Consider the following 27,355-nt stretch of genomic DNA (forward strand, 5'->3'; position numbering starts at 1 on the left):
GCCAATTGGAAATGAACAAACCGGATAATACCCCAAATTTCTTACTCTCAAAGCCAATTATTACAATGCAAAAAGAAATTCCGAAACTTTTCGTTTTGCTTTCTTGTAGTATAGAAAAATCCAGATTGTCATGCACGCTCACACGCATACAAAACCCGCACATGAGCGTACAACATACCACTACACAGTATATCATGTTACTACAACACTAGTTTCTCTGATACTACCATGCCCCCAGAAAAACACGTAAACACCGCCTTTGATTGTTTGAAGCTCGAACTATACCTATACTGCTTAAACTCAAGGCAGCAGGAGAACACAACTGAGGAGCAGCACCCGTGAGTATCAAGCAACGGCTGTGGGTACACACTCCAGAACCTCACACACCCGCAAACATTGCCAATGAATGTAAGGTAAAGCACTCATCAGCCAATACAGTGCCGCCAGACATGGCTTTAAGGCCGTCGTGGATGGTAGCTTACATGCGCTGGACAAACGTACATAGTCTATGTGAAGACCAGATCCACAGATGAGAAACGCCTGGCATACTTTTCTGACATATCTCAACCAGTTGAATCAGAGATTTTCCCTTCTTTAGCTCTACCACTGGATGACGCGAAGGAGGATGGTCCCTTTGGAGACAAATGATGCGTCATACTGGGACGCGAGGTGAACTGATTTTGCACAATCTATGAGGTAGTGACTGCAGAAGGAGCTATGTGGCTGCAGAATCACTGGTAATTGTGCAGCAGTTTGGTTACGGAAAAATAAGGGCGAGAAGACAGTTTTTAGTTTGGGCAAGTCTTCGGGGAGGAGAAAAGCCCCGAAGTATGGAGGCAATTTTTGGGAATCACTGACGGGATTCGGTGTCTGTGTCGCCACAGGCCCTGATGTGGCGCCACACCAGCCGAAGTAGCCTCATAATCTGCCCTCTTACGATGCACACGTAAGCAGGTGCCTTAACATTTTAACCCCTGGTTAACGCACTTGTGGCATGAGGTCGGCGAGCAGGTTGTGCACACCCCGTAATGAATGGGAACTAAGAAGAAGACTGCAGCGTAAGCAGCCAGTTCTGCATACTTCACGTGAATTTTATGAGTTTTCAGAGGAGTCTCGTCAATCAAAACGTGCCGATACACCGAGCTAATAAATCATAATTGGAAACAGGGCTAGTTGGCTTTGAAGTAGAGAAAATGTATGTGTGGAATATATTCTTCGGTGTATGAAGTCCGCGGCGGCGAAATTTCAAATCTTTGCTTCACCAATACCGCACCCGTTGAACCTACCAAAACGAACGCGGCCTTGTCAGCTATACTGTGAAACCGCAGTCTCCCTAAGCATGTGACAGGAGTTGCCATTAGCAGCGAAGCTGCCAAAGACTATCCTCGGGTGTCGAATCGCCGACTGTTGAGCGTGACGGCCGCTGGCTCACGCTCCGGATGTTCAACCTCGGCTGGTAAATGCATGTAATGTGGAATCACATGATTCATCGGCGGTAATATAAGTCGAAAATATGTTTTCAGGGTCAATATGGCCGCCAGAGGAAGTGTGCTTGTCGATACATACAGCGCCACGATTCGGGTTGTGGCGTACGCTTCGGCGACTAGAAAAACTGAAAAATGCGTCAAGAGTGAATTGTGTACTTCAATAAATGACAGTAACGGTCCACAACACGCAGTTGCAGTAAAAGTTGATTTGGCCAAATTAGTGGATCTAAAGGAAGCGAAGGTGCTTTGAAATGCGGTTACGCAAATGGTTCGTGGGGCCGACAAAGTGAGGATGATAATCGGACACATCGCCAAAGAGCTTCACGTCTGTGGCTCACCGTAGCCGGAACACCTTATTGATCGACTTTTTCTGTGAACCTGTCTGCACTTCTATACTCTCAGGCATAAATATTTGGTGGGGTTCAATATTAGCCTCGGCCCGCGTGTCCATTTTGATATGTTCTTTGCAGCTGTGTTGGCGAGTTTTGCGAACGCCCGCCACATCACATCATGTTGTACAGAGGCACGGTAGATTGTGAATCACCATTTCACAATAGTGGGCGCAGCAATGAATCTTGCCGACAGCGTATTCTTCTCTGCACATGCATACCCTCAACCTAGCTTTGCAAAGCACCTGCTTTCCATGTAAGAATGATTCAAGCGATCATAAATTTTATGCGCCGTGTGCACAAGCATACGTTGTTGTAGCGTGCATGACATGTACGGGTGCCCGATAGAGATGAACGTGCTCCTAAGGACCACGAAACCAAGTAGAGTCAACGAACCCTTTTTACAGCAGTGCTGGAAAGGTGAGAGCAAGGTTTGCAACGCTGATGCGGCACTCCGCCACTGAATGCTACGGTACCTATGTTTGTGCAGATGGCTATAGTGTGCCGGAAAAGTAAATTCATCCACTCAACGTGGGTTAGTGCATATTACTGAGCAGCGGTAAAATGAGGACACCTGTGGCGGGTGGTTCGGTTTCGGCGTAAAAATAATGTTCTTCCGATACCGTTGGCTCGTGGCCTCAAGTAGGCGCGCAATAAGAACTCGCTAGAGAAGTGAGTTAGCACCTTCATCAAAAAGGCAACATATCGGCCATTATTTGTAGCAGCCATACTGGTTTAGCATGGGGAAAAGTAGTGATATCTATTCGTTTGAACATAAGTTTTCTTACAGATCAGAATCCTCATAGCTCGATGAACAAGAGCATCGCCTTAGGAATTGTCAGTGGGCAGATAGGTTTGGAGCAGTAATCCTGCCAATTGTACGCAATCATATAGTGTGTAAAAACACATTTCAGTAGTTCCCCTAAATTTTCATAGTACGCTCGTAGCAACGCAAACTTTTCTGAGATGACTACTGTGATGACGAGGGCAATACACCAAAATTCCCAGTCAATCTTTTTTGTTATTTTTTCAGAGTACAGTTTGTATAACTGTCGTTTTATATGCCTCAAAAGAACGGATGCTACAAAGGCTACAGCGAAACTACGAAATCTATAGGACTTAGGCATTGCGAGAGGGCTTTTATACTGGCGTTATTTGTAACGCGTATCGAAAACTTGCCTCTGTGCTTCTTCCGTACTGAATGCCGGTTGACGTAATGACCAATTTTTTGTGTTTGAATCATGCAGCAGCCATCTTTAAAGTAAAAGGTTTACATATATTGTATTAAATCTTATAAATATATAAAGACCTCACCCTCAGCCACAACTGCCGCCAACTATAAACAAAACTTCCTCTCTCTAGAATTTCGAGCGGCTCTGCAGCACAATTTAGCAGTGCCACTAATGTACCACATAAATGAAATAAAGTGCCCAGCTCCTGATGAGCGTCTTATAAGGATTTAATAAGAGTCTGCCATTGGGCAACCAGACGTTCTCCTTTGCGTTGCAGTTGCTCAGTTTTATGTTGCCGACAAAGACACATCACATTTGGATAATATACTTAACTGTTGCCTGGAGTAAGTGCGTGAACAACTTTATTTTGGCCGATTCAGGGATGGGGAAAGAAGGGAGGTGGCATCTTCAGTAGCCCCCCTTCCGCTCTGATTTGCACGGGTACGGGACAACGTAGGGAGCTGGTAGTCACTGTGACAATAATACTTGGAGCTGGGTTTCCCGCAATGTGACCGCAGCAGCGGTGGAGATGGAACTAATACCAGAAGCGAGAGAGTCAAGTTTCAGTCACCTAGTTTAGTTTATAAAGGAAATACAATTTTCTGCAACAACTCCAAAGTAGGTGTACAGAAAGAGCTCAGCAGAACAGAATTGCCCTAAATCACGCGTGTTAAAGCACACAAGCAACTCAAAAGTTCCTAGCCTGGCTCATTTATTAACATTTCATTAAAATATTGCGTACAATAGTGGTAAACCCGCACGCGTGATGCCTGCAGAGCGTAGTCAAGACAAAGAAGCAGCCAAGCCAGGCCCGCCCTGATCATCGCGCACACTTCAGAGAGGGGGAAATGGTGCTCACGCGCCGCGACCACTACGTGCGAGAGTACGTTTCCCACTCTCCCGATGGGACGGTTTATATTTTGGCCGCTGCATGGCGGCCCCCATCACTCGTGAAGACGGAACCAAACCGGCATCGATACCTCGGGCTCTCCATTCTCAGTACGATTGGTTTTGTATAATTATGTTTCTCAATTGAGTGTTGTATAGACTTAGCTGACGAGCCGCAAAAGAACTTTTTACAATGACGCAGTTAACTTCGGAGTGAGGAAGGTGGGCACAGAAACCCATTGTCACTTACAAAACCTATCTCCTTCGAATGATGCACTAAGCTAGGGATCTACACATTGGGAGCAAATAATTAACAAGTACCGCCGGTTTTTATTTATTCCAGTTGAATAGCGGACATCAGAACTAAAATACCACATAAAAGGCAAATTTTGGCAACTGTGGTGTAGAAACTGGATCGTCCGCATGCGAGGAGAATTATAGAAGACCAGCGGAATTTGCTGCATTATGAGAAAAGAAAAAAATAGAAACTTACAAACAGTTGGCCGATGTATTGATGCAGAAAATGCCCTGTAAACGGCCAGTAGGAGAGTAAAAATAGACATATGAGTTGGAATTCTGTAGGTCTCAAATAATATTTGCCGGTATGATTTGTTGGCGTTGCAGTTTCATTTGCCAAATGAAAGTAACAAAGTTATGGTAAAAGCATGTACCTAAAGATTGTCTGACCGCGTTCATTCAACGCCCTCACTTAACGCTTATACGGTTATGAAATATGTTTTAGAACTGTGAATCCAAATACTATGCTTCAGCTCCTAGCGTCTTCGACATGTTATCAGTGTTTTCTGGATTAGTAATTAGAGAAACAGTCTCCTAAGGCCAGCTTATGAGCACTCACCAACTTCCGAGGTATAAAATCATTACATTGTTCAACTCATTTTACCTCGAGCACTTCAACCTGTCCAATATCATTATTTTAGCCCTCATGGCTGAGGCGTTTCACATTTCCTGTTTGCTTCAAACAAATCACATCAAACATTTGGTTCTGGGACTCATGGAAAGCACTCAAGCGGCAACCAGAAAACTTCTTTGTCTGTGTCTGTTTTGAGTATTGTTGAATTTGGTGATTTTTTCTCAAGCAATGATGCAACCAAAGATTTTGTGTACTGATATAAAACAAACTTTCACTTTACTCTAACGTTAGTCCGGGAGTTACGAGAAATAAACTCGACTGAACGCAAGCTCGAAAATATTTTCAACTAGAAATACCCCCTTAGACGTATCTGTGCTGTAGTCGCTTTTTCTATGTTGTGGTACAGTACATCTTGTATTACACATAATAAATGATGACAGATTCAAAACGTCTACGCCAGGGAGAACACGGCACAGAATTGCCGGATATATTCAACGATGTTTTATTACAAGGCAGGCTTACGAGCTCCTCATGCGTGGACCCCACTGTGTGGCGCGATGCGTAATATCAGGAGGTTGAGAGACGCCACTCGTGGCAAAAAGTACACGCGACTGAGGACGAAGCTGCTTGTGGTTAAAAGTATGAATAGTGGGCTGTAAGAGAGAAAAAGAGAGAACATCCTTATTTGTCCTGGAACTTGGACGCTGCCTTACGTCGCGTCGAACTGCCTCTCGTTGTCAGTCACCTACCCATGCAACGCCTCCGGTGGAGACAGCACTTTCGGGGCGCTGACGTTTGAGGGCGTGCAACACCTGCCGGACGGACATATGTTGTGTTTCGTAGTCCTTGCTCATAGCCGCACTTGTTAGGTGCGGCGGGAACGTCTCGGCTATATTAGGTTCACTTGGATATACTCTGCAGTCCCACAGGATATGGGCTGCCGTTGCCCTATCCTTCTTGCACAGCACACACACATCATTCGGGAACACCTCTGAACAGATGTGTTTAGCTAACACCAGATTCATTAGAAATTAGTCTGTAGCTGTCTAAACATAACTGCTTCCCGCTTCGTCAGATTAGGGTTGGGTGGTGCGAAAGTCCGGCGCTTGGTCCCGTACCATTCTAAGGTGTCCTTGTTAGAGGTGAGTGGCATCGCCTCGTTGGGCTTTTGCGGCGCAAGTTGGGGGCTCGGGCTCGCGCCGCGACTGGTGATCGCGTGAGCTGCCCGGTCCGCCTCCTCATTGTGGTTTTCGCCCGTACTGAGCGGGCCAGCGTGCGCCGGGGACCACTTTATAGTCACCGATGTTCTTCTTGGATGTAGGGCCCTGCACACCCTCACAGCACCGGGGAAGACACAATTAGTGGTACAATATGTGATCACTGTGCGTGAGTCACTGATCACCGTGCTGCAGTTCGGATTTCTGAGTGCCAGCGCGATCGCTATTTTTTCGGCGTGGTCCGTGTTTTTGGCCTTGACGCTGCCTGCCGTGTACAGTGCGCTAGCGTTAGCGGCTATTACGGCTGCGGCATAGGTATTCGGTTGGTGCGGGTATTTGTCCACGTGCACGTAGTATGCTCCGGTGTCTGAAGCATGCGTTGCCATGAGTGCATTCGCTCTGGCGAGCCTTCGTTCTTGGTTGTGTACAGGGTGCATTTGGCGAGGGATTGGTGGCACGTGGAGGTTATGGAGCTAACCACACTTTATAATAATCTGCCTATAAGCATGCGTTGCCGTGAGTGCCTTCGCTCTGGCTAGCCTTCGTTGTTGGTTGTGTTCAGGGTGCATGTGGTGAGGGATTGGTGGCACGTGGAGGTTATGGAGCTAACCACACTTTATAATAATCTGCCTATTGTGTATAGTTCACCATACAATGCGGGAAAACCATTTAACTTTGGCAAACATTAAACAGTTCCCTGAAAGTGGACTGCACTTCTAAACCAAAATGCATTCATGCAGCGACATTAATTATGGTCAATATTAGCCGCCTTGTGTCAAACTAGGAGGCCTCGGAACTTTTGTATTGGTGTTGAATTTACGAATACCAAAACAATGCGCTTTCAAGTAAGTAAAGGGCAGGATTCCTTCGGATGCTAGCATACTCCAGCTTCACCGTAAAAAATCCAAGTCAGTGCTTGACGTAAATACCGCTACTATCTTTAAGTACAAAAAGGTACCGCCTTATGGGGTCAAACCTACAACAACGTAGTTGCGTCAAACTTGCGGCCCCGCTCCCAGGCTCGGTTATCCTGCATGCCATTTTGGTTATTGTTGCATTAGACTGGTGAGCACTAACTGAGACCGACGAATAGATCAATTTTCCTGGGCCCTGCTCAATGAAGGGTGTTCTTTCAAAAAGGAGAGCGCTCAGCACTAGTCACCAATCCTCCTGTCGGTGATAAACGTGCTGAGTGACGGTTTTGTTTAGGAATATGAGTTACTGTAGTTGCAGAAGAGACACTGCCTGTTATGCCAGATTGCTAAAGTACTTCCACACAGTTAAAGCAACCTACATTGTGGAGGATAGACTGCCGACATTATCCGTAATCCTCTACACAAAAATTGGAATTCTGTTAGGGGAAGATAAAGAATCTAACGTTCCTCGCTTACATGGTCGATATCCCTTTAATATTTAGCATATTTTATATTATTTTACGACTTGGGCACATGTACAACACTAGTCTTTTCGTCGAATATTTTGAACAGAGGTAAGTGCGTCGTTATTCCTGAACGTTACATTTGGGGTACCACAAAAGCGAACTTTTTGAAATTTATAGGAGCATTCCTTCTTTAAAATATATACCGCATTACTTCTTGAAACGAGCTAACACAATAAATGTTGCATCAATTTCTTAAATCTTGTGTGGGTGTTATTTAAAAGATATACTGTTCACTCCGAAGACAAACTTCACAATTGGGACACATATTCTGCTACCTTGTTTACGTATCGTTTTTATTTTTCGCCTGAGGCAATATTTTGGTCTTTAATCAAGAAACTATGCTTTGTCTTTCCCGAAGTTGGGAACACGACCTTGCTACGAGCGTTAATGATCAAAACATACTGCTGGAACTTCTAAAACCACTTGAAAAAAAATCAGTTTAACAGACGGTTTGGAATAAAATAGAGGCATACTTTATGCCGTTAACGCACAAATTATAACATTTACAAATGGTATACCACAAGCCTTCAGTAAAATCCTAGGTCTTTAGATCGTACACGCATGTTTAGTGCACTTGAGTCTAAATAGCTGTTTCAAATTGGGCCTTCAACAATTTAAAAAAGGGTATGTTTCTTTTTTGGAATGTTCAGGGTCACAGTATTATTAAGGCAAGCTAAAACCAGCCCTAAGATTGCGCCGAATTTCTTAATGCGATATTGTCCTAGGCGGTCAAACATACTAACATTTCTGTTAGGCTTTTACATCGACTGTAAAACAATTCGCACGCAAAATTTGCGATCGAGAAACTGGACCTGCAAATGCGCAACGTACTTTGCATATTATTCCCTGAAGTGGAGTACTACCGCGAAAATTGTAAAGCATGGGGTTAAACCAGTATGAGGCGCAACACAAATTGCATAGATTTTGTGCAGTTTTCAAACATTCGCGTACCTGGAACATGTTTGGCAGCCCGGAGGAGACGCGAGACTCACAAGTAGTGCCATGACTAAAATCAATTATTCCACACTTATTTGTGTTGTCCGAAAGGCGGAAAATATTCGCAGAGAGAACGAGAGCGCCCTACCCGCGCACAAGCACTGCTACAATAGCTCATATTGTAAAAAATGTGTTGAGGCCGTGGATGTGCACTATCTGACTTTTCGAATTTCAATGCATATAGGCAGCTTTACATATGGCCAGATTCAAAGAATGGTTAGCTGTACGTTTCAAGCCTTCGAAACACTGGGAATTATTTACAATGTTCCCACAATAATCCAATAGGTGAATTTTTATATAGGGAACGGCTAAAATAAACATTGCGATGCAACCAGCTGCTTTTCTTGTTTCTGGCCTAAAGCATCAAATTATGATCTGGAGATGGATGCGATGAGGCGGAATATTCTTAGTTCTCTGTGATCATTTCTAATGGCATCTTGAAAAGCAGTTTCGGCAAATGCAATATGGTGATCTACAATAGGAGCGTATGAAAAGATGTCGATGTCGTATTGGCTATTTATTTTCCATGTTGAAGTAGTACTGCTCGGTTGAGACATATATTTAAAGTGGACTTAAAATATTCGGAGTCCTTGATCAATTATCGGAGGCAGGTGACTTGAATATGAACATACTCACACCGCCAAACATTCGTTACGGCATTATTATGCTGTTCTACGAGCATTGAATCTGCAGTCCTTGTACATTTTATAACTTTTGAATAGCCAATCTTAGTGAACTAGGCCGGTTACTCGTATATCCTATCTTATTTTCACTATATTGTCAGATCAGTCGTGGGAATGAAAGTTTGAAGATGGTATGCTGTACTTCGACCACCCCAAAAGCCTGTAGGCGATTTTATTTAGGTAACCAGTTTGAAAGTCCTGTTCGTTGCTATTCCTCCTTCGACACTGCATAGGGTGATACGCATGACGATACTTATGAGTACGGGCTTGACTGGGCATACGGCAGGGCTCGTGCTTTGTGGGGAATTCTTTGAAAGCGTAGCTTTTCAGCCGGATCCCCCCAGTATTCTATTTTACCGTTTTGTGAACAGAAAACTCCCGCGAACAAATTAAAGATACTGGAACTTTAAAGAAGTTGAATCGAACCTGGAACATGTACACAAGCGGAGAGAGAGCAAGCTGCCTTACCGATTGAGCTACGAGCCAAAGCAGACACGGGAAGACTGCCGGTGCACTGACCGAGCACATCTGCGGGATTAGCCCCTGCGTTGTCGCTGAATGCTACGTGCTAGCGTCAAACGACCGGTCGCACCACTTTGCGCTCCGCCCGCGGTATGTGTAGTGAAAGTGTGGCGCGTTGCGCATGCGAAGTAATGCGAAGGCACGACAACCGTTAGCCAATAATGGTAAAAGTGTGGATCCCTGGAGAAGGCAAGCATAGCAGAGGGCGGCGAAATGTTAGATGGACAGATGTGATCACATCGGCGGGGATAAAAAAAGACCGGGATAATAGGAGATTACTTGGAGATGCCTTTGTCCTCCCCTAGCCGTAGATAGCATGTGATGATGCTGCTGCTGATGATGATGTTCACAGGAAGATAACACCATTGCATGACATCTCACTTCTGCTCCGTCTGTACCAGATATATAGTCGGCTCCGTCGGCGCCGGCAGAAACACACCAAAATTGAGATCGTGTAGTGCTGGGTGGGAGCTTCCTTTCATTAAAAAAAAGAGTTCCACTCAAGTGCTTCACGAATACCACTCAACTAACCACCATTCACTAATAAGGCGTCGATTTAACCATACCAAAGAGTATTGTTTTGAAGTATTTTCACTGATTTCAGGTTTCACTCTGTAGGGCCACGTGTGCGAATTGAACTCACGTCGCATTGGTGATGGTTGTGGGTGTCGCTTACAGCTTCGCTTTCCAACCAACATCACAGGGTGGATTTGCTGGCATTTTCTCTATATTGCCAGTGATAGACATGGTAACAATTTGTGTCACGAAGAAACTTACACGATCCTCATTTTTTTTCAGACGTTACGGTAGTTCCCGGGAAGCGTTGAAAACTCCAATCATCCCTGCTAATGGTGGCGCCTGTCTGAGAAGAGTCCTCGTCTTTTCAAAGTGGGCTGCCCCATTTCTCTCCTGTTAAACGTTTGTCTTCTCAAAATGGATTTCTTTACCTTTTCCGACATTAACGTATCACGCCACCTGTACTAAACAGCAGACGTCCAAGCGAAGCGATATCGCTTGCCCTGCTAGCTGCTCATTGTCATTTCCCTGGGCATGCACTCGTTAATATCTGAAACTGAAGAACTCTGGTATTGAACTGAAAGAATTGCAGACCACAGGTATTTTTTGTTCTTAAGCAACACTGCCTGTACACTTACCATCCAGTGTTTTGACATACCTCAACTACACAGAACAAAGTTCGAGTTCTTTCACAGATGCCTTCTTCAAGGCTAACATTCCACGAAACTTCTACTGCACTCGGGGTGATTACGCACAAAGTTTTAATTTTCTTATTGTGTGTTTATCGAATTATATAAATATTTGCAGATTATCTAATAAACAAAAAAAGGAACTGTTTCTGTTTTCCTTTTTTTTAATCTTTATACTTGTAAATTTTATCTTTTTTATGAAATTTCTATTTACGTGTTTTTTGGAGCTATTAGTTTAAACGTTTGTTATCGTTAGCATATAAAAAGTAAATTAAAACTTGTAACGTTACTATTTTCACAAAAGCAATGCTAAACTGATTTTATTTCATTGGTTATAAAATACAACTTAAATATTTGTGAGATTTCAATTGCGCATCGAGAAAACCAGGGCAAGTTGTTCAAGCTAACAAAAGCTAAGTACACTCTGTTGCACTTCGACTGCACCAACGATGCCACAAAAGGCCTTAGTGAACTTATTATGCTTCGGTATTTCTCTGAAACTTCCCGAATACTAAAAAAACCGTAACTCAGATTTCCCGTGCTGTTTGCAAACTAATGTAAAAGAATTGAAAACAGCCAGATACCATGCTAGCTTCCTACCGTAACCCGTCGGATTTATATGAAACCTTGGCATGTCAGCTACACAGGCCGATTATTTTCGGGCACAACCAATAAAGCAATATATACGTCACACCAGCCCCCTCTAAAAACCACATCTTACGCCAATATTTCTATAGTTTTAGCATCATATATTGGCCACATATTCGCCTCTATGTTTTGATAAACCTTTGTCTGTGTTCCAAATATGTCTCTGCAGTGACACACATGACAAATACATGAATAATACGGATACACCACTTGAACTTACAATTCTGGCTTGCAGTACTTTTGAGGTGTACACGGCTTTGAAATTAATTTCAAGAATAGATAGGTGGACAAAAACCTCACCAACTTGAATCGTAAGGGAGGAAAATAAATACGCTCTAGACCATTTGCAAAGGATCGACATGCGTTCGACATATGACAATTATGTTAATGAGCAACATACGTTCCACATACGGGCTTGACATAAGAGCAGTCTAGTTTTTAAAACTAGCAATGTCTGATGAAAGTATTAATGCACATCATCCGTAGGCTACCGCAATGCGTCTTCTTTGGAGAGCCGTCTAATATAATTTGGTCCAATTCTTGGTTTGAAATCTGCATGCAGCTTTTTGATCATATTTATGCATTCAACTATGTTCCTCTGACCACGAAGTACAGTCGGTACGACAAATATAGGGAAATAATGTAAGTGCTCGTTCACGATTTCCGCGCGGACAAGTTTTTATACGCGCGCGGATGCCAAAAACATGGTTGAAATGTATCCTAGACAACATTGAGAGAAATAGAGAAACCGCAAAATGTTTCCATTTGGAGGCCGTTATACGACTTAAGGAACGTGTAGGTTGGTAATATTGGTAATAATATTTTATATTCATCATATGTTTATCTTCTAATAATATTTTATATTCATCTTCAATTGTGAAAAATTCTGATAATAAATAATATTTACTACGTTGTTCTATAAGCACATACATGCCACAACCACGCCGATACGGCCTATGAAGAAAGGATTGCCTGTAGCCATCAAGGTGTATAATATTACAATCTTTATTGTACCAAGATTCAATGATCATTATTACAATAAAATGGAATGGAAATTAGTTCAGAAAATAGCTGATGTTTCCGTTTTTCGCTCCATTCCCAACTCCATACAGAGCGGGTGGTGGGATAGGTACACGCAAGGTGCATTGTCATAATTTCCTAGCCCATGAATTTCTTACTACATAAATTAAGGTTATCGCTTCTTGTAAGGGTTTTTCCCTTGCATTCGCGCGCCGGGTGCCACAGGTACGCTGAAGCCCAAAGCCCTATTCTTGTCGAGTTGGCACATTTAGAATTGCAGCACGCCTTTTAGGTTCTGCACTATTAGATGTAAATGTCTGCGCCAACAGGTACAACAGCAAATGCAGCTCGTTTGAGATCTTTTGCACAGCATAGAAGAGTGGTAAATTTGTGTTTGCCTTAATGCTCTTTTGATACTGTGGCTTCGAAGGAGACGAGCGGCGGGTTAGGAATAGAGATAAATTGTACGAAGCGGTTGTCATGAGTAAGGTGCACGTTTTTATCTCGACTCGGTTTGTGAGTGGATGGTCGTATGTAGGAAGTGGTAAAAACTAGCATTTTTGTTAGCTGTTTCTTCTATTTAAACCGCGCTTATGCTGAAAACCATATGCATAACGGGTGCTAGGTAATAACACGTGTGTCACAATCAGGTCTTCTAGCATGAAATCCCTGGTGATTTGAGAAGAGTAAGAAGTGGATGGCGGCTATGAAGAGGAGGAATGGTCGCTTTTTCGATCTCACATGGTTCCGAAGTCTTCCATCACTTCCTTTACACTGACTGCTCCAAGAGCGGACAGTAGTCGCCGGTACCTGTATGATACCGGTGTCCCTTCATTTTCATGGTCCAAGAAATACCGCAACGAGATCTCCTCGCGAAAAACAACTTAACGCTCTGCCGCTTATAAAACAACAGGGACACAGCAAATCAGAGCACTAAGGCCAAAGCAAGCGAGACTGGTTCTAACCGACACAATGCATAGTCTTCCCAAAATCATGTGTTCAGGCATCCCTTAACTGACATTGAGGAACAGCTGGAGACTGGCACCATCACGGCGTGTTGTACTTTTGGAAACAAGTGGTTTTGAATGAACGTCAACTTCTAGAAAGTAAATAAACGTACGATAAAGATTAGCATGAGAAATTGCGGTTGCAGATACACCTTAACTCGACACTAACAGAAAATACCGTGCTTCCTGTCGAGATTTCGCAAATTATAAATGTGCCTAAATCATTTGGAGGCGTCTGTTCTTTTCTTATAAGCAAGTTCATACAAAGAGAGGACAACGTTGTGGTTTCATTTCATTTCATTTTATTCAGCATTTTTTAACAAAGAACCAACCGAATGCTAGGGCAAGAACAAAAAGCTGCCATGCAGCAGCTTGACAAAGGTCCTTGCCCCTGAATTTGGCAACGGGCACATTGGCAACGAGCACTGAACACACAAGAAATGAAGCCACAAATTTGTAATAAACAACTAGCAACTAAATACACAAGAATACGTAGTTCTACGTAAGCAAGGGTACGAAGATAAACAGGCAAAAAATGAGTTTTAAATCAAATTCCGCAATCAGAATTACACAAACTCTAAAGATTGGCAGCAAACAAAATTAGCGCTTTAGCATAACGTAGAACGCAATGTGCATTAAATTAGAGGACCGTCATCCAAATGATGTAGAAAACTGTTCAAAAATACAAAAATATTTTCTCAATTCGCTAAGGTCGTAATTTGTTATATATATATATATATGTATATATATATATATATATATATATATATATATATATATATATATATATATATATATATATATATATATATACACATATTTCTACATTGCGAGAAATCGAGAAACCGCAAAATGTTTCCATTTGGATGCCGGTATACGACCGAAAGAACTTGTAGATTGTCGTGTATTGGTAATATTTTATATTCATCTTTGATTATGCAAAATTCTGATACTAAATATTAGTTACTACGTTGTTCTATGAGCACATACACGCCACAAAATCATGTAACTTTACTCTGATGAAGGCAAGTCCCGTTGCCGCTACGTAAGTAAACATTGTTTGTTATTGTTCTTGCTGTGTATCCGACTCTTTACTTATACTATTTCTGCGCAATTTGTGAGTTTATCTTTCTCTAGACTTATATATATATATATATATATATATATATCTTCATAAGAAATGTTGGGCAAGTTGAGCTACAGTGACTGTAATTTACAGTTATTACGAAATTTAGGTATGGACCAGATATCACTATTCCGCGTGCACAACGTGTTTGTTCTATGCTTAAGGGAGGTCATGGTCGTCAAAAATGGTTAAAATAATCAGAACTCAAATAAAATGTACGTAAAATTCGAAAGGCATACATGCGTTCTACTTTGATAAACTCAGTTCTTTGAAGGCTGTGTACATTGAAGCGAGAAATCCCAAGTTCACATTATGGCAGACAATTTTCTTTTGAATCATCAAAATTTCGTAAGTACTCGTTATGCTTGTTGTTGCCCAGAGCAAACTGATAGTTAAAATGTGACAGAAACAAAACATGGTAAATTTGGTTGAAACGTGTTCCTGGGAGCCTGGTGGAAACGAAAAACATGGTTGAAATGTATTCCAGAGAACATTGAGAGAAATCGAGAAACCGCAAAATGTTTCCATTTGGATGCCGGTATACGACTCAAAGAACTTGTAGATTGTCGTGTATTGGTAATATTTTATATTCATCTTTGATTGTGCAAAATTCTGATACTAAATATTATTTACTACGTTGTTCTATGAGCACATACACGCCACAACCACGCCGATGCGGCCTATGAAGACAGGAAACTGTGTGGCCATCAAGGTGCATAATATTAAAGCCTCTACTGTACCAAGATTCAGTAATCATTATTGCATAAAATGGAATGAAAATTGGTTCACTAAATAGCTGATGTTTTCGTCTTTGCCTTTTGCAGAACGTGCATTAAAATGTAAAACTGTATATTGCGATCTGTTAGGAAGTTTAATATTTTGGGATAAAGCAAAATCGTGGTATTTCATATCAAGCAAATAGCTGTACTAAGGACGCCTGCTAGATTGCACGCATTTAGGAGCTTATCATTCCCTCTTCCACTGCCGAAGGGTTAGGCGGAGCGTCCGAGTTGCGCTTTACAGGTCTGCAGGTAAGCAGGTTTAAAGGTCTGCCATGTTTAAGTCACTTCTTTTGCCTCAGGGACTCTCCCTACCAAAGAGACACTGGACAAAATTGCGCACGCACGTAGAGTGCCAATACCACCATCGTGAACAGCACACAGGCGCTGGGACGATTTACCAGCCTCATGGAAAACGGCACTTTTTCTTGGTCCTTGTGAAGCTTTCTCTGGTGCCTCTTTTTCGGCACCACGGTTCTCATTCAGTGTTAGTGCGCACAATAGCGAGATTTTTTCGCCTCTGTCGACTTCTTGTACCTGCCTGCCGCTTGGACAACTTGATCGCACTAGAAGCAGTGGATGAGGCTATGCATGCGGTGTTTTACATACAAGTATCACTTAACGCATGCGGTCGTAGATGCAACTGATATAACTGCAATGTTCCTAAGTCGTTTGTGACTCTTTCGCGATTTGTATTACCAAAACAAATGAACTCACATATTTGTTGTGCTTGTCAAACAAACCTGTTCTACAAATACTCCTGCGTTCTCCCCCTCCAAAGAATAACAAAATAGAAACTTCGGAACAATACTCTGTTGGCAGAGCTTTGACATGTTTAAAGCAATTTAAAAATAATCAAACCGGGGTGATACCCCAAACATACTGCTTAGCGACAAAGCTATTCTCTAGAATGCAAAAATAAATAATGAAACATCAGTTTGATTTCTTGCAGTTCATAAAAATCCACAAGATTGTGTACGCTCACACACTAACACAAAGCCGCACATGAATATACAACATACCACTAAAGAGTAGAGCATGTTACTAAAACACTAGTACCCACCGATACTACCATGACCTCAGGAAAAAACGCAAACAGCACTATTGAAGCGCCAACTATAGAGGCAGTGATTCACCACATGACTGCAAGAGCACACAACTGAGGAGCAGCATTTATGAGAAACAGAAAGCGGCTATTGGCACCGACTACAGAAGTCACAAACACGCGCAAAAATCGCAAATGAACGTAAGGTCTAGCACTCCTCAACCCGCGCCTCAAGTCCTTCAAGCACGCGCCTCAAGTCCTTCATCCCTAGTTACGGCACTTGTTGGGACGAGGTCGGCGTGCTAGTTTCCGCCATCCACGGAATAGCCGGGAACAGGGAAGAAGACTGTATCGGAAGCAGTGAATTTCCATACCTGGCCTGAATTTTATGAGTTGTTTAAGAGGTGTCCTCATTCAAAACGTAGTGATAGCCAGAGCGAATAAATGGTAATGGGAAAGCAGGAGTAGTTGGCGTTGAAGGGGAGAAAACGTCGGTGTGGCAATATTCTTCCGTGCAGGAGGTCATCGAAGGCGGGTTTTCAAGTCTTTGCTTCACCAATACCGCACCGGTTGAACCTACCAGAAGGAACGGGGCGCCGGCGGCTATCCTGGTGACACCGCCATCTCTGTAAACATATGAATCAGGACTTTCCGTTATCAGCGATGCCATCCAGGACACTAACCCGGAGTGTGAAAGCACCGCACACTCAGAGTGACGGCAGCTGGTTCGTACAGAGGACATTCCATCTCGGCCGGGAAAATGCATGTACCGTGCAGCGGTATGAATCATAGCCGGTAAAAGAAGTTGGAAAGGTATGTTTTGATGGTAAACAATGTCGCCAGAGGAACGGTGTTTGCCGAAACGATTCTAGCTGTGGTTTACTCTTTGGTGATTACAAAAAGTGAACAAACCGTGAAGCAGCGAATTGTCCACTTCAAAAAAGACAGTTATGGTCCCACACCACGCCACCGGGGTAAAAGTTTCCGTCGGCCGTATAACTCCTTCTAAAAAAGGCAACGAAGCCCACAGCCAAGAAAGTAGTGAAACCGAAAAAAACCGATCGGGGAGTCGGAGAGCTTTGAAATGCAGTTCCGCAAATAGTTCGTGTTGCCGACAAAGTGGGGATGACTACCGGACAGATCGCCCAAGTGCTTCACCTCAGTGACTTGCTCCAGTCGTCCGGAACACCTTAATGAGCCAGTTTTGTTGTCAACTTCTCTTCCCTTCTACACGATCAGGCATATACGTTTGGTGGTGTTCAAGATTAACCTTACCCCATGTGTTCATTTTGATATGCTCTCTACAGTCACGTTAGCGACATTTTGTCGAACGGGCGCCTTGTGTTTACCTTGAATGCGACGGAGGAGTGGCCAGCGTAGGCTGAATATTCACATTCATGTTGTACTGGAGGCACAGTAGTTCTTGAATTGCAATGTTTCACCATAAGTGGTCTCAGCGGTGAACCTTCCCGACTGCGGATGAACTCTCAGCCTAGCCATTTAATGCACCTACCCTTCTTGTAAGAAAGTTTCAACCAACAATAAATTTTAAAAGGGCAGCAATGTGTGCAAAGGGATACGTTCTTGTTGCGCGCGAGACATGTATGGTTGCTCGATAGAGACAAGCGGGCTAAGACAGACCAGTCGAATGAGTAGAGTTAACGCTCCCTTTCCTTGGCAGGCCTGGAAGTGAGAGTGAAAGGTGTGCGGCGCTCATGTAGCACTCTACCACTGAATGAAACCATTCTTATATTTGCGCAGATGGCTGTAGACGTGCAGTTAAAGTAAATTCATCCAGTCAACGTGGTCTCATGCGGCTTACCAAGCAGCGATAAAACGCAAATGGTGCGCTACGACGACGACTCTTCTGGCGGGCAGTTCGGTTTCAGTGTAAAAATCGTTACTGCTCCTCTCCCAACCCCCCCCCCCCCCCCCGTTGGGTATTGCAACTAGATAGGCACAGAATAAGAACTCACAAGAGAAGAGAGGAAGCCTGTTCGTGACGAAGGCCGACATATTGGCAATAATGTCTTGCAGCGATACGGATTTAACTCCCGGAAAACAGACGCGTGTTAGTTTGGATGCATGTTTTCGTAAATATAAGCGTGTTTACAGCTAGATTGAGAAGAGCACCGCCTTAAGGATTCTCGGTGGCCAGGGGGTTTGGAGAAGTAACGCTGCCAATTCTAAAGTTGAGGAATTCGATGAAATAATACAGTAGGGAAGCTGGCGAGTCCGGCTGGTGATGCAAGTTTTTAAAAACAATTTTAAAGGTAATGCCGAAATAGTTCATAGTGAAAACTTAAAGCGCAACAAATTTAGACAAATAACGAATGACACAAGGACAAGCGCTAATTCCAACTGGGAATTTTATTTACGAAACAACATATATATACGAAAAGGTGAAAAAATACAAAAAACAGTGCATGTGCGCATCGTCCTAAACTAGAGTATGTGCGCACAGTACAGGCGTCCGGAAAAACTGTCGCGACTTTGCACTGTTACGTGCCCGGTTCCGAAAGAAAAGAAAAAGTGCGGGGTGAAGCACCAAAATCAGTACGTCGATTGCACTGCTGGAGGGGTGTATAAGCTCCCATTGTCTTGCCATCCCAGGCAGCACAGGACTGTTCGGCCTAAAACAGGCCGGTGTACTTTGGCCGGTGATTTTCTGTCCGGCTGTTTTCCAGCAGCCATGTTCGGCCCAAGTCCAAATGTGGGCCTTTTGGCCGTAAACGGCTGTACTCCTATGGCTGTCCAACGGCCAGTGTCTGTCGGCCAGTCGACCGGCTTACGGTCATACGGCCAGATTCCAGCCGTAGGGCTCCGGCCATTCCAAAGCAACCCGTGTACGGCTGATGTACGGCCGCCGAAGGACAGCCGAGATGCGGCCGTCGGACTCCAGCCGGACTAAAGCTACCGGAAATACGGCCGTGCTACGGGCATTGGAGTTCAGCCACAGTACGTTAACTGTACTGAGGCCGGTCACTGCATGTCGCGCAAGCAGATGACTCATTCGCGCAGTGCAGAAGCAGCACAAACCCAACATTTTGGGTCCAATGCAGCCACATCAAAGTGAGCTCGCGCGCAACCACCAGCCGTCAAGCTTTCAGCGCAGCCTTGCTTAATTACCAGCCTCAGTTGACAGCAAAATTCATTTGTTTAAACAGTGCTCATAAATTGTCGTTCCTTTAATTGCTGTGCCTCTTTTATTGCTGAACACATAAAATATTGAGTTTTTTGTAGAGCTTGAATAGATGTATTGTCCAGGTCCTGATATCCTTTGTTTGGCGGCTTACCTTTAATAAACGGGGAAAGAGGAGGGGGGAGGGCGGCGGAGGGCGCATACTTTAGTGGGTTGAATTTCAGGGAGATAAATTGCGCCGCTTTTAGCCAATTTCTTTAAGGGCAATATTCCGGAACACTTTCGTGCTATGACTACATAAACTATTTTTATAACATTTGCGTGACCAATTTTGATGTATATAAAACCGGGGTGAATGCCTTTACGAAACGTTTTGGTCCTTCACAAAAAAGTATGTCCAGTTTTTGCCCATTTTTCTTGCAAAGACATTTTCTACTCTATCAACTTTTCTGATGATCTTGAGCAGGGCTGATCCTAAGAAGGAGCGAACAGGTACTTTCATTTTCAATCTATTTTAATGTTGTTATCATGAGTATACGTCAACACTTAATAGTCCAAAAGAACTTAATTTTCTTCTAATGTCATACTACATTCAAAACATTCTAGACGCGTTGCGAATGACGCCCTGCTTCAGGTGGCTGCAGTTGTATCCCTCTGTGTTCACGCAAAGAAAGACGTAAAATTAGAGTTACATAATTTGTTTCAAACCAATAACATAGCAATGGTAGCATGCATACAGGAAACCTTGCATACTGCAACGACTAGGGCCATAAATATTTTATTGGTGAAGGTTGAATGCGTAGGGTTCTCAACCCGTCGGAGGCAAACTTGCCCCTCTGGAAGTTTATTTATTTATTTATTTATTTATTTTTATTCATTTATTTATTTATTTATTTTTTTATTTATTTATTTATTTATTTGATGCCTGCCTGCCTTTGCATGCATTGCAGAAGGGAGATACATAACACTAAGCATTAAATATGACACAAAATAACAAAATATTTCTACAAAGCGCGCTGAAAATCGTCAATATAAACAGTTAATGCAATCATACGTGGGAAATAATTACACTGCAGTATTGATGTAAAATAAAATGAATCGCGCAAGGCGTCCCCCTAAAGGAAAGTTAATAATTTGCCTAAAGCTAGCGGTTCCACTTTGCGCTATGTAGAATGGCGCTTGGACATACTCGTCCCCTTCTACTCCAGTTTTCGAATGATAGATATTACGAAAAAAGTTCAACCTGTGGTTTCGTCTGTGATCTTTGACGTCCTGCCATTTCAGTTTACTTTTACTTTCTCTCATGCTAAGTTGAGCGTGACATTTATCTAATACGAATCGCACTGACATATTCTGTATGTTTTGGAGCGTATCAACAAGCTCTTTGGTGTAGGGGTCCACGAAAACACATGCGTACTCCAGGATTGAGCGCACATGAGTTAAATACGGTTGTTCTTTTCAGTTAGATGGAGGTTCACTGAAATTTCGTCTCAGAAAGCCAAAAACATATGCAGCCGTAACTTTTATGGTGTGAACCTGCCTATTTAACCTCTAACCACTCCCTAAATAAACTCGTAGGTATTTATATTCCTCGGCCGTTGTCACAGCTGCATAATTTACGGTATACGTATTCAATTGGAATGAAGCTTTTCTTGTAAAGGTGCCGTTAACACACTGTTTAACATCCCAACACTTTTCTGAATCAGCACACCAGGATGTTATTAAATTCGAATAAAGCTGCAGGTATACGGAATCACGTTCATTCGCTATAGTCCGGTAAACTACACCGTACTTTTCAACAAAGCTATAGGGCCAATAGTAATAACGATGCAAAAAACCGATTCATTCAGTTCATAGGATGAAATGTACTACGCAGAAGGTGATATGGAACACCATCATTTGCTTTTTTGCAGTCCAAGAATATACAGTCAACCACTTTAAGCTTATCTATTGCAAGAGCCAAATCGTGCGTGAAGTCATCAATCTGCGTTGAGCAAGAAAATCCTGACAAAATCCGTGTTTGCTAGGATGCTGGCGATTATGTTTAACCAAATGAGTCATATCCCAAGAGTATCTAAGCTCACCTTCAAACATCGAAACTTAATTAACATCTAGGCTTCGTCAGTGACAAGGCTCTGTTGTTATCGCAAATTTAAAATAATTTTTTTTCTAAATAGGCAGTCGTAAAATTCCATGAAGTAACATAGTGCAGGGCATGAAGTTGATCCTCGCAATGCACGAGCGAGTCTCTTCAACGTTTACCACCAACAACATAGTGCAACATTGCTTGTCGCATTTTAATTGTAAGCAGAATAACTTGCGCTTTCGCTCGCACTTGCCTTTCTTTGGTGGGGAGTCCTTGACATGGTTGCGGTTTAGCTCCTGCGTGGTGGCCGCTTGCTCGACGCCCTTGAAGGCCAGTTATTTTGGTGAGCCATCTCCATCTCGATCGGACATCTCTGCCGGGTCGATGTCCCCAATGCTCTCCATTTCTTGAGGGGGCGAATAGCCTCGAGCTGATGCGTCGACGAAGCCGGCGGCAGAGGCGTGGTAGCGGCGATGACTGGCGAGGCTTAGGTCACCCGTCGATGTGGCACAGTCTTCTTGTGGCAATAAATGACATTTCAATAGCCTTAAAGGTTCCCTGCTAACGTCCAGTGAGTCCTTGCACATTGCCCGTGCACCGAGAACATTCATTACTGTTTGACAAACGATGTTCTTTCATTTAAAACGTAGAAACACGGAGCGGATGAAAAACGCGTCCCCGTCGTTCGGCTCCCTAACGGCTTTTTCTGCCCCCAGGAAAAAACCGGTCGGTTACCTTCCAAACACGTCTGTGCATGAATTCTCGGCGCCCAGGCGCGTGCCGTTGTTCGGCTGTATGCCGTTTGCCGAAAAAATGACGTATAACCAGATACCTTACGTAGGCCGGTCTCCTCTTGAACACCGGTTGCCAAATATTCTGTGGCCATTCGCTTGTCGTAATTCGGCCGAGGACAGCTAACCGAATGAAAAACGTATATTCTGGGGCCGTACGTCGGCCGGTATCCTTCCTAACACTGGTTGCCCGAAGAAAACCGCCGGACGCGCGGTTCACCGTTGTAACAACGAATGAACGGCAGCCGCGCTCCGGCCGGTCTCCTTTCGAACACCAACTGCCGCAAGAATACGCATATTCTGTGGCCGGTCGCTTGCCGTGCATCGGCCGATTACCGCTTCCCGAAGAAAAAACGGACGCCCTAAGGCCGTACTTCGGCCGTTCTCTTTCTCAACATCGGCAGCCGTAAGAGAACTGAATATCTGGCAGCCGGTTAGCTGCCGTTGTGCATCCGGACACGGGCGGACGGAAAAATACCGAAGCGCTGGTTACCGAATGTTGGCCGTTCAACGCATGATCAGTGGCTGCCAGAACGTGGATGCCGGCCGGACATGCCAGAATGCGGCCATAGACGGGCCGGTCTTGGGGCACACTTTCTGTGCCGCCTGGGATAGGGCCTACATTGGACAAACAGGACGGTGCCTTAATGACCGCCTCCGTGAGCATGCCAATCGAGCGGAAAAAGGCAGGGACGGGAACCTCGCCAGTCATTGCCAGAACTGCAAGGGTTCGCCTCGATTTGATAAATGTACAGTCGTCTTTCGCGATCCCGATCAGCGCACACGGGAGATTGTGGAGGCGGCTGAGATACATCGTGGTGGCAATGATTGTGTGAGCACGACCTCGGTATCGTTATCAGCAAAAGAGCTGGCCTTCCTGGGTACGCCCATGGCATGAGGAGCGTGTGCGCGCCTGTACAGTGCGCACATACTCTAGTTTAGCACGATGCGCACATGCACTGTTTTTTTGAATTTTTCACCTTTTCGTATATATATGTTGTTTCGTAAATAAAATTCCCAGTTGGAAGTAGCGCTTGTCCTTGCGTCATTCGTCTTTTGTCTAAATCTGTTGCGTTTTAACTTTTCCCTATGGAGTACCAACTAGCTCGAACCCTCACGTTGTTACGAAATAGTTCTTTCGAGAGGTTCTATCGCACCTGCCCTGGCGGTTTTCACCTTTGCTGCCTTATTATGCCGGTTGCACCATCGAGTAACTTGTTATAAAATGTGAGTTTGGAAATGAGCACGACATTACAGGCTGTTCCCACAAGCGTTTCCGAGCGAGCCCAATCTTCGGTCCCCGAAGAATTCTCTAAAGGTATCTTGACAGCTGCTCCAGGCGTTTACGCAGACAGTCGTCCTTTGTATAAAACTCACCGATGATGTCCAGACTTAGCGGAGGTGACGTAAATGTATTACGTGCCCTCTCGAGAAATGGGTATTAAGACTACTTTTCAGTAGTCCAGCTTAAGACCAATTGGTTACCAGTTTAATTCACTCAAAGGGCACATCTTCCACACAGAAGACGACGAAAGGGTAATTCCAGAGGGCTGGGGTGCCCTCAGATTTAAAACATACCCAGGCGTGAAGGTGAACGTGTAGGACAATGGACTTCAATACAAGTTTATTTGTAGTCAGTGATAAACATAGATGACTCCTGTCATAAAAAATCCGCATTTTGCCGCGAGCTCATAAACTGTGCCAACCGCTGCCCTCGCCCTCTAAATACGGCACCGGCCGCAAAGAGTTAGGCGCAATAAAATCGCTGGCAATGATAACATTGAGGGTATTTTAACTCTATGATTTCAATGCGCTTGAGACAAGGATAAGATGCAAAGACACCAAGGGCGCGGTGTATATTCCATCCAAATGCATATAAAGGCAAGGAGCAGCAATGCAAGGGTGATGTCTAATGGGATACGTCAAACGCAAGGATTTCTCAACGTTGCTTAGGGAAAACACCCATGCACCATAGTGGGGTGTGAACCAGTAAATGTTATTTTACAAGAGTATTGGCAGCGCAACGTAGGGGTGATAAACAACACTGAAGTCAATGTTTTGGGCTCTCATTTACGACATGAAATGGTCCCTGCAGCGCTTGTGTAATATGGTTCGGCCTATAAAAGCTGCAGCCATGCCATTTTACCGCCAAACGTAAGCATTCGGGGCGGAATTTGGAGCAAATTTAGCGAACATTGTTCACACTACAAGTCGGGCAATGCCCGTAGCCGAGATTTTGCAGTATGGTGAATTAACGTATCTGCAAGCCATTCCTTCCAAGCAGCACGACACTCTCTGCGCGCGATGTTGCAGACGTCGCACTATGTCTTAGGATGTTACTAAAGGTTGCAAACCTCTGCTGAGAGCGCACCGGAAGAAAATGGGCATTCGACACGATCGGTTGGCACGCCCTAGGGAACAAGACCATAGGCACACCACCTCTGGAAAGTTTGACGTCGAAGATTTCTTAATGGGCAGAAGGTGCAGACTATGTAGAACCCGTCACGATGTTTAAGTGATACACCGCAAATAATACCCTGATTTTTTGCACATTGCTGCCTGCGTGGTCCTTGAAATATTTGCGACATTGGAAACCATCATCGGCGACAACGTGGTTATTGCGAGCGTTTGTATTTACTAGCCAGGTTCTAGGTGTATTACTGGGGCCCAAACCTGAGATTTTGAATTACAGAGGGCGACTACGGGGAGGAGAATTATTGAGGGCGACTTTAATATAAACGATATAAGCCATAGCCTTGTAGAGATCGTCAATAGACTCTTAGTTGGGAGATAGCGGTTATGCCACAGCAAGGACTAAATAACTTGACTTGCATCGCGTCGATACGGGAGTGGGCTTGCTGAAACTACATTTCCGCAGTGATGGCTACTGGCCCGAGTATAGCAGGCGGGAGAATGGAATGCAGAAGAAACACATGGTTTACATTACATGAAAAGTGACAAGGGTGGCTGTGGATTATCCGTCAAACCTTGCAGATTATCCGTCAAACCTGTGGATTATCCGTCAATTCGTAGCCCAATACAAAGGTTTAACGGGTGAGCCCATAAAGCACGACAACTGGCACGGTTAACAACAAGGGTGAAAGAAAAGTATGACCGAAACCGCTACAACCTCCGCCATGACGGAATCTTGAAGCGCTAGGACACAAGGGACAAGCGAGTGGGACAACACAATGCGCTTGTGTGGCGCTTGTGAGCGCATTGTGTTGTCCCACTCGCTTGTCCCTTGTGTCCTAGCGCTTCAAGATTCCGTCAGGTCATACCAACAGGCCCAAAGCAGCACCCTCGTGAACCTCCGCCACGCACCCTCAGCTTTATGTTCTGTAGACGCGTCAATCCTACGTGTTTGTTGACAGCATTTCATTGGAATAAATTGCTACGTTATGCTTTGGGTATTATCTGCTGGCATTGATTACAATATGGGGCACACGTGTTTTTCCGTGCTCTTTACCAATTGTTTTCTTTAGCGTAAGCTACAAACTTGACTTAACAAACATTCTGTCTCCGTGGGACTACATTGGGGCGAAATTGGCTGAGTGCAACCAATAAACAAGAATATGACAGGGTGTTTAGAAACACAGAACGACGTCTTAAAGATTGGAAGATCATCACCCATCCGAACACATTTACCGATACTTAGCTTCTTAAAAAGAAGTTGCACAAAGAAATACGTTGTGCTCTTCCACTTAGCCATTTGTGTTAAACAAGGGCATTGATCCTACAAGAAGAATTGGAGGCTGTTAATTTCAGTTGCAGCAAACCAGGCTAATGCTAAGAGTGAATATAGAGGGCGAAGAAGGGAACGGGACTGAGCATTTTCTCTCAATGCGTGAGCGTCCATACCACGAAGACAGCGGAGCAAACGAAAACTAAGCGTAGCAGGTGACCCACACAACGTGATCTCCCATACTGTTCCCACACACCCTTTTTACTCATAGGTTTTCCCAAATTGAAAGGGAAGTTTAGTACGGTTTATTGACGGCGACGAAGCTCCAAAACATCCCACAGCAAAGCCAATTTTGTCTGCCGATGAGGATGTTTCTTAGTTTTAGTGTATCACAAGAGAACTATTTTCGTGATTCAAGCTACAGATAAAATGAAGCTGATATTGGAAAGCTTTTCGAAGAACATTTAAAAATAGAAATCTATTTCATGACTGAACGGTACGAAAACGTATATCTATAGAACAATGCTGTCTTAACCGCATCAAAGATTACAATTAGCACAAAACACATAATTTATTGTAAACAAGGAATTTCTTTTTTATTGGCTTTGAACAAATTTCTTCAAATAAATCTCAGCCCTAGTAACTGGGGTATTGGCGTTGCTACTCTACAGCGACACATATTTCCCGCTATCTGCCGGAGGTATCCATTCACCTATGCTTAAAGTTAATTTAATTTACATTTAAGGCACCGTAATGCTTGCACCCACTTCATGTGCAAAATTGTAGGGTGTTAGTGCCCACTGAACCAATCGCCCACACTTGTTTTCTCTGTTAATGTTTACGTCACTTAAGCAATATAAGCTGCATGCCCGATTTTGGTGGAATTTCACGATGGTAAACAAGCGCTGTTACAGCTCCCTACACAAAACATTGCGAATGAAGTCCTGCGACTACAATGTCAGAAACAAAAACACCACAGCGGTGGAGTTTTGGTTTCATTGATTACGGAGAAGGTATGCAATGGTTGCATGAAAAAGGAATCTCGCCTCGCACTCGCATTTTTCGTCGTCTTACACTACCAAAGTGCATTTGACG

Source organism: Haemaphysalis longicornis, unplaced genomic scaffold (assembly GCF_048455015.1).
Source record: "Haemaphysalis longicornis isolate Haplotype H1 unplaced genomic scaffold, Haemaphysalis longicornis Haplotype H1 scaffold_8, whole genome shotgun sequence".
Lineage (NCBI taxonomy): Eukaryota > Metazoa > Arthropoda > Arachnida > Ixodida > Ixodidae > Haemaphysalis > Haemaphysalis longicornis.